At 37.7% G+C, this 12,687-nt stretch overlaps 1 protein-coding gene across 6 annotated transcripts in view; it reads right to left on the bottom strand.

Moving 5' to 3' along the window:
• Positions 1–12,687, bottom strand: part of LOC134209714 (protein GDAP2 homolog) — a 292,581-nt gene that overhangs the window by 194,203 nt on the left and 85,691 nt on the right. The window lies entirely within an intron of this gene.

The raw sequence follows: 12,687 nt of genomic DNA on the forward strand, positions 1-12,687 counted from the left end.
TATATGATCGCTCCAAAAACAAACTTTTTATAGAAGGCCCGGAGACCCATAGTGTTATATACCAATCGACTCAGTTCAACGAATTGAGGTGATGTCTGTGTGTGTGTGTGTGTGTGTGTGTGTGTGTGTGTGTGTGTGTGTGTGTGTGTGTGTGTGTGTGTGTGTATGTGTGTGCGCAAAACTACTCAAAAAATGTCACTCATTTTTCGGGCACTTATCCTCAACCGATTTGCTCGCTTCAAGTTGCATTCGACGTGGAATCCTGTTGCATTGTTTCCTATTTGAAATTGGCCAGATCGGACCATGGGATCGAAAGTTTTGGCCATACAAATTCATACGAAAAATCGCGTAAAATGTCACTCATTTTTGGGCACTTATCCTTAACTGATTTGCTCGCAAACAAGTTGCATTCGACGCAGAATCCTGTCCCATTATTTCCTATTTGAAATTGGCCAGATCGAACTATGGGATCAAAAGTTATGGTCAAAATACAAAATCATACGTAAAAATCGCGTAAAAAATGTCACTCATTTTTCGGGCACTTACCCTCAACCGATTTACTTCCAACAATTGCATTCGACGTGGAATCCTGTCCCATTGTTTTCTATTTGAAATTGGCCAGATCGAACTATGGGATCAGAAGTTATGGCCAAAATACAAATTCATACGAAAAAATCGCGTAAAAAATGTCACTCATTTTTCGGGCCTTTATCCTTAACCGATTTGCTCACAACAAGTTGCATTCGACGTAGAATCCTGTCCCGTTGTTTCCTATTGAAAATTGGCCATATCTGACTATGGGATCGAAAATTTTACTATTTTTGCCTTTCTCGTATACAAAGTATACGTAAAGGCTATATGTTCGCTCCAAAAACGAACTTTTTATAGGAGTCCCGGAGACCCATAGTGTTATATACCGATCGACTCAGCTCGACGAATTGAAGTGATGTCTGTGTGTATGTGTGTGTGTATGTGTGTGTGTATGTGTGTGCGCAAAATAATCTCACTCATTTTTCAGGCACTTATCATTAACCGATTTGCTTGCAACAAGTTGCATTCGACGCGGAATCTTGTCCCATTGTTTCGTATTGAAAATTGGCCCAATCGGACTATGGGCTTCGGAGTTATGGCCAAAATATATTTTTTTACAACAAAAATTCTCACTCACTTTTTAGACACTTACTCTTAGCTGATTTACTTGCAACAAGTTTCATTCAACGCAGAATCATGTCCCATTGTTTCGTATTGAAAATTGGACAGATCGGACTATGGGTTTCGAAGTTATGGCCAAAATCCACTTTTTCACATGAGAAACACGTACAAAATTCTCACTCATTTTTTAGGCACTTATGCTTAACCGATTTGCTCGCAACAAGTTGCATTCGACGCGAAATCTTGTCCCATTGTTTCGTATTAAAAATTGGCCGAATCGGACTATGGGATTCGGAATTATGGCCAAAATATATTTATGTATAAGAAAAATTCTCACTCACGTTTTAGGCACTTACTCTTAGCTGATTTACTCGCAACAAGTTTCATTCGACGTAGAATCTTGTCCCATTGTTTCGTATTGAAAATTGGCCCAATCGGACTATGGGATTCGGAATTATGGCCAAAATATATTTATGTATAAGAAAAAATCTCACTCACGTTTTAGGCACTTACTCTTAGCTGATTTACTCGCAACAAGTTTCATTCGACGTAGAATCTTGCCCAATTGTTTCGTATTGAAAATTGGCCCAATCGGACTATGGGCTTCGAAGTTATGGCTAAAATTATGTTTTTTACGTAAGACACACGTACAAAATTCTCACTCATTTATCAGGCACTTATCTTTAACGGATTTTCTCGCAACAAGTTGCATTCGACGCGGAATCTTGTCCCATTGTTTCGTATTTAAAATTGGCGGAATCGGACTATGGAGTTATGGCCATTTTAGTCACATATGTATCCTCAGCCGATTTGCTCGCAAGAAGTTGCATTCGATGCAGAATCCGGTCCCATTGTTTCCTGTTGAAAATTGGCCGGATCGGACTAGAGGCCTGAATAAGAGAAACGCGGATAGGTATGTGCCGCCAATCGAACCGTCAAAAAACAGCAGCCAATCGAGCAGGAGACCTGTCAAGCAGCCAAAATGTTGGCTCAAATACTGAAAACGGCAAAATTCGATTTTGTGCCATTTTTCAATAAACAAAATTGAATGTATTTTACATTAGTTTTCAATAATATATGCAAGTTATAAATAGATTATGAAATGAAATTCCATTGTTTATTGGATTCTATTGTTATGTGATGTGGACACATAAAATAGGGGATTGTAAGATTTTATCTACATAAATCATTTCTTCCTTTTCATGTGTTGTCCTTTGATGAAGAAGATTGAATACAGTGTTGGCAGAGTCATATTTTCTATCAGCGTTTCTCTTATTCAGGCCTCTAGATCGGACTATAGGCTCAGAAGTTATGGTCAAAATACTTTTTTTCACCAAAAGTGCGTAGAAATTACTCACTCGAAAGAAACGAGAAAGGCACCATCACCGCTAGGTGGATTAATCTGGGTTTTGTTGAACACATCATGTTTGTAAGTCTTACCATTTAAAAGTTATATGCAATTTATACCAAAAAAGTATGCAATCTCGAAATGTCTATATCTCATGGAGATGGTTCGATTAATTTTTTTTTTTGAAGGTGTTATCTGAAAGGACGCATATATAGTAACTTTTACTGCAAAAATTACGGGGACGTATTTTTTTTTTAAATTGAATAAATCGACTTTGAAAATTTCTTCGAAAAAAATTAAATTTACTAGTATTTTACTATATATTAAAATTATGAGTAAATTACTTTCGGCAAAAATTCAAATTTAAACTAAAAATACATATCCGATTATTATTATTTAATCAGACTAAGGCCGAAGTGGCCTGTGCAGTATACAAGAGTCTTCTCTATTCTGAAAAGGCGAGTGGATTTAAATTGAAGATTGTGCTTATATGACAGCTATTTATAATGCCCCAGCAGCACGAGTCAGACAAAAATGGGTGCAATAACTTGATTGTGACTAAATCTGATCACATATGAGTTACAGTAGCTTATGTGGTACATGTGTGCTGCTAGGGTGGAAATCTTGTACAAAGCGTGTACAACTAGAATTACGGAAATTATCACTCGGCGATCGGCTTATAACTATTGCGTTTTTGTACAAAACATATAAGCAACTCAAAACGAACTGCAAGTTTCAAAGTTGAGTAATTCTGTATCATTTTTTTTGTCTACAATGAACGGGAATGGCAATATTATTGCAAGGTGGATCAATTAGGGTTTTTATTTTACATTGTTAATAAAAGTTTTGTATCGGATTTTTCGAAAGGAAAGTGCTGCGTACCATCTGCAGATGGCGGACGGTACGTGGAGGAGGCGAATGAACCACGAGTTGCATGAGCTGCTGGGAGAACCATCCATCGTTCACACCGCGAAAATCGGACGACTGCGGTGGGCCGGGCACGTAGCCAGAATGTCAGACAGTAACCCGGTGATAATGGTTCTCGACAACAATCCGACGGGCACAAGAAGGCGAGGTGCGCAGCGGGCAAGGTGGATTGATCAGGTGGAAGATGACTCCGTAGACTGCGTGGCTGGCGACGTGTAGCCATGGACCGAGCCGAATGGAGAAAACTCTTGTATACTGCACAGGCCATTTCGGCCTTAGTCTGATTAAATAATAATAATCGGATATGTATTTTTAGTTTAAATTTGAACTTTTGCCGAAGGTAATTTACTCATAATTTTAATATATAGTGAAATACTAGTAAATTTAATTTTTTTCGAAGAAATTTTCAAAGAAGATTTATTCAATTTAAAAAAAAATATGTTCCCGTAATTTTTGCAGTAAAAGTTACTATATATGTGTCCTTTCAGATAACACCTTCAAAAAAATTAATCGAACCATCTCTATGAGATATAGACATTTTGAGATTGCATAGTTTTTTGGAGATTGCGACTGGTAGAATGGATATTTTGACGTTGGCTTTCTCAGTCTAATTTAATTAAGACGGCTAGTTTGGCATAGCCCGACGTTTCGGTCCCGTGTATTGGACCTTTTCCAAGGGTTAAGCTGTCAATAGACAACATACGGACATACTTGTATGTGCACTGAACATTATCTTCTAATTATTTTTAATATCAAATGTGTAATGCAACTACAAGAAGCTCCAACTACCCAGTTAAGACATTCATTCCGTATGTAACGAGAGTCGGCCGACAGCTTATCCCTTGAAAAAGGTCCAATACACGGGACCGAAACGTCGGGCTATGCCAAACTAGCGGTCTTAATTAAATTAGACTGAGAAAGCCAACGTCAAAACAGTTTTTTGGTATAAATTGCATATAACTTTTAAACGGTAAGACTTATAAACATGATGTGTTCAGCAAAAATATGCACCATCACTTGCTCTTCATTTCTTCTGAAGACCGCATTCTCGTAAAACTCAAAACAAAAAAGTTAGAATAGAAAAACTGTTTTTTTTTGGGGCCACCCTAGGTTAAAATCGAAAATTTCATTTACTGAACTTAATTTATGTGCTAGACACAAGGTGTCTTAGTTGCATCAAATAATGTTTACTGCAAGTTTGCTGAAGAGGTCATCCACAAAAACCCGAAATAAAAAGTTTAATTTCAGTTTTGAGAAACGATAAGGATCACCCTATCGAACTTTTTGTCCGAAGAAGCAATGTTTTATTATAAACAACTTCACTGAAGACACCAAGTGTCTAAATAAAACGAAAACGGAGGAAAATAGTTTTTTCCTGCTAAATAACTGAATCGGACCATTGTGCACTGGATCTAATATCAATTTCATTTTGATTGTTGAACTGGCAGTAGGTATGATTCACATCTTCATCACTGCCATCATGCAATTCAGCGATGTCATCTCTACTTGTTCATTAGTTGAGCTCTTTATTATTTCACCTGCCCAGTAGCACGCACTGCTTACAATATGTACACAAGAGATTACCGACAAGAACAACTCTAATTAAGCTAGGCACTGCCACACGGCTTTTGTCACAGCAGCAGTTCGAAATAACAACGTGCTTTCTGACTCGTAGTACCCTAGCGTAGTACGTACTACTCACTACCATTATTATCTACTAGGACTACTAGTACAACATATGGTGGCGGTGGGTCATTACGGTATCGTAGAGTAAAATATAACGCGCATCCATTGCATCCATTTCATTGGCTTCATATGCATATCACATATTCCCAAGTAACATTTTAAGTTTTATAACGCTCTTGAAGGCCATTATTTACTCTCCAAGAATGTTATAAAACCGGCATAAAACCAAAATGTTACTAGGGATTGCCTATCTATATTTGAATTATTTAGAATGACAAGAAATCTATTGAGAGTTAAAATGTTGGCGGACGGAAATATATTGAGAGTTATCACGTAAGACAAACGATTAGAATCTTCAAAGCTGGGAGCACGGCTTTGGGATACACTTTGTTTACACAAAAACTAAAAAATGTTTCACCAAATAACTTACGCGATGATAATCTATTCCGCATGTCCAAAACTTATTCAGAATTTTATTGAACCAACCCAAGAAAATATATTTCAACTTGTTGCTCCAGTGAGTCAAAATTAATCATAATTTCCAATTTGAGGTCTCCATCAAATTTAGTTGATCGTGGTTGATCCTTCCTCAATCAAACTGCCGTTCATCCAACATTGTAATATTTCCGACACTTACTTCGCGTCGCCAGTGTTTAACCTGGCTACGAATGTTTGTAAATTGTCTCTGAAGTGAATCAAATGGGTTTTCTTGGCCTGAAGATCAACTAGTTTAGTTGATCAAAAATTTCTGTGAGGTAAGCGACACGTTTCTGCCATTCTTCTTCCTTAAGATTGGCAAGCAAATCATTTTACCCTGACTTTGCAAGAAAATTACAATATCAATTCGAAAACGCAATCAAAAGGATTACCTTTTGATAACCTACGTATGGCAATGTAATAAAAGAGACTTCGTGGTCTACATTTATTTATTTAAAGAGTTCTTTAAACAAACGTGTATTGAGACCTCTAGATTTGATATAGTTCACGATTCTATTAACAGTATTCAGTTTTTTTTTGCAATGGCTGTGGTAGGGTCTTACAATCGAGGGATTTCGGTGAATCATGCAATGAACACTTTTGGCATCTGACTGAAATCCAGATTTTGACACAAGCATTGCTAACAGTACAGTACATCAATAGCACAAACATCCCCAAATTTTTTCCACTGCAGCTCTTCAGATTTAAAAATAAAAGTCATTTATTATAGCCATGATGTCGTTGATTTAAGTTGTAGTTTTCAAATCACTACAGAAAAGAAACGATTCTTTCAAAAGTCCGATTCTGAGTAAAGCAAATAATAAACTGCTATTTTTGTACAAAAAATAATATAACACAAAATTTTTGTTTATAATGGTGTAACCCCAAAGAGAGTAAATTCGTATCAAATGTTTTAAGGGCCCTTTGATACAGACCGCCGGTTTGGAAACACTACAGTATACTATAAGATATTTTAGAGTACGATACGATACCGTGAGAAAAGTATGAAATAGAGATTTTTTTTCTATAAATGGCTGCTTTTTTAAAAGCGTTTATTGTTCATGGAAAATTCATTCAATTTTTTGCTTTTTTTGTTTTTCATGTATTTTTTTTTATTTTTCATTGCTCTTAATTGATTTTTTTTTGTGGAAATTTATTAATTCTTTGTGAAAAAAAAATTGTGGATTGTTTTGTAGTTGTTTGTTGCTTAAATTGTTAATTTTTTGGAAATTTTGTATTTTACCAATATTTATAATTTTTATGTAAAATTTCTAATTCTGTATAGCAGTTTTATTTTGCTGCATTACATTCTGATATTTACTAGGTTTTTTACATTTAGGTTGATACAAATATTTAAAAACAATTTTGTCTCCCCCCACCATCGGATTTTTTTTGCCAAAAAATAATATTTTGAGAGGGCAACAAAATAAAATTCGGACAATTTTGAGGGTTTTCAAAACATTCTTTAACAAATCCGAGGAATTTTAGATATTTTTTCATTTTAATATTTTTGTTTTACCCCCTCCTTGACCTTTCCGAGACCAGTAGGACAAAATGTAAATTAAATATTTGTAACGGCCTTATCAAATCTCTATAAATAAAAATGAGTTTATTTCTCCTTTGGGAAATTGGAAAATTGCCAAAATGCAACGGCTTCATGAGTTCTGAAGAAAGCCATCCAGCTCGAACTGAATTCGATCTAGAGTGCGACGCTGCGTTCAACTAAATGATTGACAGATCGGAAATAAAACCCAAGCTTGAACTGGTTCGCCTAGTAAAAATGAGTTGAGATTTCCTTCCTTATGATTTAACACACGAACGGGTTGACCGATTTGCAAGATTTTTTCCCTAATCGATTCGTTTAGGGGTCCGCAATGTTATATACAAAAAGTGGCTGAATTTAACGGAGAAAGGTGAAAAATTATTAAAATACAATTTTAGATTAGCTGTTAAGGAAAGCAAAACAATCGAACGGAAATTGATCTAGAGTGCGGTGCTGCAAATATTTTCCGTTTTCCGCTAGTTTATTATAATTAACTAGTTTATTTGTGGACGCAGTAGCGCCCATGGCAAGTGTTTTTTTTTTGCGATATAAACGGTTCATTAATTCATGCATTGAAAAAAATCAAAATTTTCAACTTCTGTAGTCTGTGATTTTTTTTTCATTGCTGTGTCTGGTTGTCTAAGGTTGTCACTGGTTTTGTTTTCTGCATCTGATAGTAAAAAAGAATTGGAATTCCTCCGGAAGTTCCTCCAGGAATTCCTCCGCAAGTTCCTCCAGGAATTCCTCCGCAAGTTCCTCCAGGAATTCCTCCGCAAGTTCCTCCAGGAATTCCTCCGGAAGTTCCTCCAGGAATTCCTCCGGAAGTTCCTCCAGGAATTCCTCCGGAAGTTCATCCAGGAATTCCTCCGGAAGTTCATCCAGGAATTCCTCCGGAAGTTCCTCCAGAAATTCCTCCGGAAGTTCCTCCAGGAATTCCTCCGGAAGTTCCTCCAGGAATTCCTCCGGAAGTTCCTCCAGGAATTCCTCCGGAAGTTCCTCCAGGAATTCCTCCGGAAGTTCCTCCAGGAATTCCTCCGGAAGTTCCTCCAGGAATTCCTCCGGAAGTTCCTCCAGGAATTCCTCCGGAAGTTCCTCCAGGAATTCCTCCGGAAGTTCCTCCAGGAATTCCTCCGGAAGTTCCTCCAGGAATTCCTCCGGAAGTTCCTCCAGGAATTCCTCCGGAAGTTCCTCTTGGAATTCCTCCGGAAGTTCCTCTTGGAATTCCTCCGGAAGTTCCTCCAGGAATTCCTCCGCAAGTTCCTCCAGGAATTCCTCCGGAAGTTCCTCCAGGAATTCCTCCGGAAGTTCCTCCAGGAATTCCTCCGGAAGTTCCTCCAGGAATTCCTCCGGAAGTTCCTCCAGGAATTTCTCCGGAAGTTCCTCCAGGAATTCCTCCGGAAGTTCCTCCAGGAATTCCTCCGGAAGTTCCTCCAGGAATTCCTCCGGAAGTTCCTCCAGGAATTCTTCCGGAAGTTTCTCCAGGAATTCCTCCGGAAGTTCCTCCAGAAATTCCTCCGGAAGTTCCTCCAGGAATTCCTCCGAAAGATCCTCTAGGAACTCCTCCGGAAGGTTCTCTAGGAACTCCTCCGGAAGGTCCTCTAGGAACTCCTCCGGAAGGTCCTCTAGGAACTCCTCCGGAAGGTCCTCTAGGAACTCCTCCGAGAGTTTCTCTAGGAACTCCTCCAGAAGTTCCTCTGGAAATTTGTCTAAAAGTTCCTCTGGAAATTTGTCCAGAAGTTCCTCTGGAAGTTCATCCGAGAATTAGTTTACAAGCTGTAGGAACTCTTCGAAAAGCTTCTCCAGGAATTCTTCCGAAAGCTCCTTCAGGAGTTTTTAAGAAAGTTTCTCCAGGAATTCCTCTGGAAATTCCTACAGAAATTATTCCCGGAATTCCTAACAAATTTCATCAACATTTTTCCAGCAGTTCTTCAGAAAGTTTCTTCAAGGATTTTGGAAGAAGTTCCTCCAGGAATTTCTTCTGAAGTTCCTCCAGGAATTCCTTCTGCAGTTCCTCCAAGAATTCCTTCAGGAAATTTTGAACTTCCTCCAGAAATTCTTCGGGAAGCTTCTCCAGAAATTCCTCGGAAAGTTCCTCTAAGAATTCTTCCCGGAATTCCAACCAAAGTTCCATCAAAATTCTTTAGGAAATTCATTCTGAAGTTTCTCAGTGCATTCTTCCGAAAGTCCCTCAGGTAGATCAGGTTACATATTTCGAGCAAGCAATGTCATTTACTGTGGGATTTCTAAATTCATTAGAATTCCAGCTACCTCATGATGCTTCACGAAAAAACTTCAAGAATTTAATAGCGTGTAAAAAATATGGCAAAATGAGACATCATCTTCCCCGTTTTCCGAACTTGTTTGCGTTTACCGATATTTCAGATTAGTATTTTACCGAAATACGTGATACAGCTATTTTACATTTTCATCGGTAATATTTTTTCACAGTTTTGTATAAATTATTAAAAATCATCAGGGAATCAATTTTTCTTGGATGCGCATGCGAAACAAGTGACAAAAGAGAACCAACGACAAAGCTTTGTTTTTGTCAGAGATAATAATGACAAAGATCCGTCAGCAACAAAAAAGAAGACAGTTTCGTTGCTAACTTTTCATCCCGTTATTTTGCATTATCTCTACAGCAAATTTCAGTTTTATGCTAACGTAGTTTCTGCTTTTATGGAAATATTCGAGAATCTAACTTTGATTACAAAAATAGCAGCGTATTCTCGGAAATATCAGAGCATACAGGGCAAATGATTCTTGTCATATTGTATTCGGGTTCTGATAAAGGCTTGTTGCGAGGTGCATTTGTCAGTACCAAACTATGTTGTTGACAAAGGGTATATTGTTAGGCGTTGCTCGAATATTGATTCCCTAAAAATCACAGAAATTCAGTAACTTACAGTTTCCAATGAACTTGCGAAAAATTACCGAAACACCCGATCCGATTTTTCAGATCGCCGATTTTTTCGATAAAATGATTTATCGAGTTTCTAATCTCGGTTAAGTGTGATTACTTGAAATCCTCTTCCAACAGAAACTTTTACTGGAATTCTTTCCGAAAGTCCTCTAATTATTTTCCTGGTACTGCACCCAAATTTCGCCCCTGGAGATTCTTCCTTAAATTCTTCTGCCTTATATTCCTCGAGTTTCTCCGCGTTTCCGCGGAAATTACTTCAAGAATACTTATGTAAATCCCTCTATAGATTCTCCAAGAAATTTATCGAAAAATTAATACCGAAATTTATTTGAGGTATGATCAAAAAACAAATCCATAGGGGAATTTTCGATGAAATTTTCAACTTATTAACTAATGGACTTCCTGCAGGAATTCCCGAATAACAAATCTGGAGATTTTGCGAGGAAGTTTCAGGAGAAATTCATTATTTGAATCACTGTAGAAATTTTTGGATGAATTCTTGAAATAATTTCGTTTAGATTTTCCGATGGGCTTCCAGAAAGTATATAACACTTATGAAATTCCAAGAGGAGTTTCATAAAGATGTCTAGGAGCAATTCCTAAAAATCAATTGATTTATTAGGCTGCGTCTCATTTCCTGATTTAAGGACATAGTTGGAAGAGTACCACGATGGCAGCCAATATGGCACCGGACCTTCCACGGGCCAACCCCACACCTCCCGCACTCCTCTCCCACCAACATTCGAATGTATCGAACAGCATCGAACAAAAGTTTAATATTCAAATTACATACCTGTTCATTGCATATTTCCTTACTTCCCGTGATAATGAACATGTTTCTTCAATGAATCCTATGTATTCCGGCCCGAATTGTAGCACAAATCAGCAGTTTCGTGCCAATTTAATAGCCGTTCGCGATTTGTTGGGTTCATCACTGCACTTCACTTCTTTTCAAAGGGCATTGGAAAAATCAAGTTTTTACTCACTGCTCCGCACATGAGCAGCCCGAAATGTTGATAGAATGCAAATTAAACACCACTTTTTGAAATCAGTCACTTATTTGAACCGAAAACTTAGTATAAACTGCTAGTTTTGCCCGAAAAAAATGACTAAAAACTGATCGCGGAGCGAATGTAAACACCGCGGTGCACCGGCACCGGCAGCAGCAAACTAATAAGTAGGGTGGCTCAAAAAATAATTTTGCTTCGCCACGTTCAGTTGAGTATGATTTATAATTTGGGTGTCATCCAATGGTTTGGGCTGGTTTGAATAGAGGCTTACCGTGCGCAGGTCGTTTCAGGTTTGTATGACAGTTGATATGGAGAGGTTGAATTTAACATTATTCTGATTCTGGCACTACGTCATTGGGCGATGGCGAGGGGGGAGACCATATGACGGGATGAAATATTTAAGAGCTTCAACTCCATAGGCAATCCATATTGAATGGTCGTTCCAATAGTTGGGAGTCGATTTTAAATAATCGAGGTTGCGATTCTTTCGCATGATAATTAGGCTTCTCAGAAGGCATCAGTGAAACGTGCAATTCAACAAAATACCCAGAATTTGTCTGTGATATCTATCGCACTACGGGCAGATACTTCTAGTCTAGTCTAGTCTACACTATCGTACCAGGGGCAGATACTTCATACAAAAATTATGACATAAGGGTAAGTGGAGTATAAAATGCTATATTTGCGTTACGTAATCAATGGATCTTTCCTGCGGTGCGGTTTTCGTTTACTGAAGTCTCTGGAATGTTGCTTTCAGCTATGTGGGTTCTCTTTTCGCCAGCGTTTGGAGGGAAAGCGCCGTAGCCAGTGTAATAAAAGGTTTAGTTTCCCATTCTAGTTTTCATACAAACTTGAACCGGCTTGCGCTCAACCAGTTTTTGTTCAAATCGGTTTTTTGAGGACACTCGGAGCATGGGACGGAATCGAGTGAGCATGGTGATGCTGGGTCGTTTTTTGTACCACCCTACTAATATTCTTTGTTTTTTATAAATACGACACCAATACTACTACAGAATATGAAAGTTTTTATTGTACCAATACTATCAAAGCTTTGTTTTGGTACTCAACCCACCTTCACCTTAAAATCAAATTAAACTTAAAAGTGATAATTCGAAAATCAAAAAACAACCGGTCATAAAAATCGCAGGTGCTTCCCAGTAAGACCGATAAGACAGCTCATCACAAAAACAATTTAATGTCTGTCAAAAGTAATCTTGTTGTGTAAGCAGCGTTATTTGGAAATTATTCAACGGTCACTATTAATTTGGGTTTCATTCGAAAAATGAGGCGCGAAGAGTTTGTTTTATGTTTTAAAGCTCACTTGTATGTCAAAGTTAGCTCAAGGCTAGTTACATTTATGGGTAACTAACCAATTATTTCTGCATACTTGGAAGTGGATAAGTATAATATGAACTTGACTGAAAATATGTATTTCCGATATAATGAACTTACCAGTAAAAATGCTCTTTTAGCAAAATGTACTAAACCTATTGAATTATTTGGTATAAAATTTTTGTTTTCTTTTGAGTGAAATACAATCAGCAGTCCAGATGTACACACGTTTATTCTTATGCGTTTCTCTCACTAAATAAAAAAAATATCGGGTAACGAAACAGTAGTT

This window comes from Armigeres subalbatus, chromosome 2, assembly GCF_024139115.2.
Source record: "Armigeres subalbatus isolate Guangzhou_Male chromosome 2, GZ_Asu_2, whole genome shotgun sequence".
Taxonomy (NCBI): domain Eukaryota; kingdom Metazoa; phylum Arthropoda; class Insecta; order Diptera; family Culicidae; genus Armigeres; species Armigeres subalbatus.